This window comes from Arachis duranensis, chromosome 1, assembly GCF_000817695.3.
Source record: "Arachis duranensis cultivar V14167 chromosome 1, aradu.V14167.gnm2.J7QH, whole genome shotgun sequence".
In the NCBI taxonomy this organism is placed as follows: Eukaryota; Viridiplantae; Streptophyta; class Magnoliopsida; order Fabales; family Fabaceae; genus Arachis; species Arachis duranensis.
Window position 1 is genome coordinate 44,093,976 of NC_029772.3, and position 2,962 is coordinate 44,096,937.

General features: G+C 39.0%; 1 non-coding gene across 1 annotated transcript; it reads right to left on the reverse strand.

Annotated features, from left to right (window-relative positions):
- Positions 1–2,464: 2,464 nt before the first annotated feature.
- Positions 2,465–2,572, reverse strand: LOC127743070 (small nucleolar RNA R71). Its single transcript, XR_008004379.1, has one exon. It is a non-coding gene; the product is annotated as a small nucleolar RNA R71 (small nucleolar RNA).
- Positions 2,573–2,962: the final 390 nt, after the last annotated feature.

Below are 2,962 nucleotides of genomic sequence, written 5' to 3' on the forward strand. Positions count from 1 at the left end.
TTGAGACTGAGTGGTTAAAGTCGTGATCCAAAGCAAAAAGAGTGTGCTTAAGAGCTCTGGACACCTCTAAGTGGGGACTTTAGCAAAGCTGAGTCACAATCTGAAAAGGTTCACCCAGTTATGTGTCTGTGGCATTTATGTATCCGATGGTAATACTGGAAAACAAAGTGCTTAGGGCCACGGCCAAGACTCATAAAAGTAGCTGTGTTCAAGAATCAACAAACTTAACTAGGAGAATCAATAACACTATCTGAAATTCTAAGTTCCTATAGATACTAATCATTCTAAACTTCAAAGGAAAAAGTGAGATGCCAAAACTGTTCAGAGGCAAAAAGCTACAAGTCCCGCTCATCTAATTAGAATTAATATTCATTGATATTTTGGGATTTATAGTATATTCTCTTCTTTTTTTATCCTAATTTATTTTCAGTTGCTTGGGGACAATCAACAATTTAGGTTTGGTGTTGTGATGAGCGAATAATTTATACGCTTTTTGGCATTGTTATTAGGTAGTTTTTAGAAGGATCTAGCTACTTTTAGCGATGTTTTCATTAGTTTTTATGTAAAATTCACATTTCTGGACTTTACTATGAGTTTGTGTGTTTTTCTGTGATTTCAGGTATTTTCTGGCTGAAATTGAAGGACCTGAGCAAAACTCTGATAAGAAGGCTAACAAAGGACTGCTGATGTTGTTGGATTCTAACCTCTCTGCACTCGAAATAGATTTTATGGAGCTACAGAACTTCAAATGGTGCGCTATCAACGGCGTTGGAAAGTAGACATCCAGAGCTTTCCAGCAATATATAATAGTCTATACTTTATTCGAGATTAGATGACGTAAACTGGCGCTCAACGCCAGTTCCATGCTGCATTCTGAAGTCAAACACCAGAAACATGTCACGAACCAGAGTTGAATGCCAAAAACACGTTACAACTTGGCGTTCAACTCCAAGATAAGCCTCAGCTCGTGTAAAGATCAAGCTCAGCCCAAGCACACACCAAGTGGGCCCCAAAAGTGGATTTCTGCATCAATTACTTACTTCTGTAAACCTTAGTAGCTAGTTTAGTATAAATAGGACATTTTACCATTGTATTCAGTGTCTTTTGACCACATTACATCTTTGGTCTCAGATTTATTTTATCATTCATCTTAGGAGACTATTGCTCATATTTTGGGGGCTGGCTATTCGGCCATGCCTGAACCTTCATCACTTATGTATTTTCAACGCTGGAGTTTCTACACACCATAGATTAAGGGTGTGGAGCTCTGCTGTACCTCAAGTTTCAATGCAAATACTACTATTTTCTATTCAATTCCGCTTGTTCTTATTCTAAGATATTCGTTGCACTTAAAAATGATGAATGGGATGATCCGTGACACTCATCATCATTCTCACCTATGAACACGTGACTGACAACCACTTCCGTTCTACCTTAAACCGGGTGCATATCTCTTGGATTCCTTAATTAGAATCTTCGTGGTATAAGCTAGAATTGATGACGGCATCCATGGGAATCCAGAAAGTCTAACCTTGTCTGTGGTATTCCGAGTAGGATTCCGGGATTGAATGACTGTGACGAGCTTCAAACTCGCGATTGTTGGGCGTGATGACAAACACAAAAGAATCAAGGGATTCTATTTCAACATGATCGAGAACCGACATATGATTAGCCGTGCTGTGACAGAGCATTTGGACCATTTTCACTGAGAGGATGGGATGTAGCCATTGACAACGGTGATGCCCTACATACAACTTGCCATGGAAAGGAGTAAGAAGGATTGGATGAAAGCAGTAGGAAAGCAGAGATTCAGAAGGAATACAACACCTCCATGCACTTATCTGAAATTCCTACCATTGAATTACATAAGTAACTCTATCTTTATTTTTGGTTTTATTTATTTACTATTCGAAAACTCCATAACATTTATTATTCGCCTAACTGAGATTTACAAGATGACCATAGCTTGCTTCATACCAACAATCTCCGTGGGATCGACCCTTACTCACGTAAGGTATTACTTGGACGATCCAGTGCACTTGCTGGTTAGTTGTGCGGAGTTGTGACTAAGTGTGATTCACGTTTGAGAGCGTTACCACTTCTTTAGAGCCATTGTTGATGATCACAATTTCGTGCACCAGGGAGAAGCATCTATATTCCTGCCATTGGAGCAAACAACTTTGAGCTTGAGCCTCAATTAATTTCTCTGATGCAACAAAATTGTAAGTTTCATGGACTTTCATTGGAAGATCCTCATCAGTTCTTGGCTGAATTTTTGCAAATCTGTGACACTGTTAAGACCAATGGAGTTGATCCCAAGGTCTACAGACTTATGCTTTTTGCTTTTACTGTAAGAGACAGAGCTAGTATATGGTTGAACTCACAACCTAGAGACAGCCTGAACTCTTGGAAAAAGCTGGTCAATGCCTTCTTAGCTAAATTCTTTCCACCTTAAATGATGAGTAAGCTTAGAGTGGAAGTTCAAATCTTCAAACAGAAAGAAGGTGAATCCCTCTATGAAGCTTGGAAAAGATACAAGCAATTGATCAGAAGGTGTCCTTCTGACATGCTTTCAGAATGGAGCATCATAGGTATCTTCTATGATGGTCTGTCTGAGTTATCCAAGATGTCATTGAACCATTCTACAGGCGGATCTATTCATCTGAAGAAAATTCCTGCAGAAACCCAGGAACTCATTGAAATGGTTGCAAATAACCAGTTCATGTACACTTTTGAAAGAAATCCTGTGAACAATGGGACAACTCAGAAGAAAGGAGTTCTTGAGATTGATACTTTGAATGCCATATTGGCTCAGAACAAATTATTGACTCAGAAAGTCAATATAATTTCTCAGAATCTGACTGGATTGCAAGCTGCATCCAGCAGTAATAAAGAAGCATCTTCTGAAGAAGAAGCTTATGATCTTGAGAACCCTGCAATGGAAAAGGTGAATTATATGGGA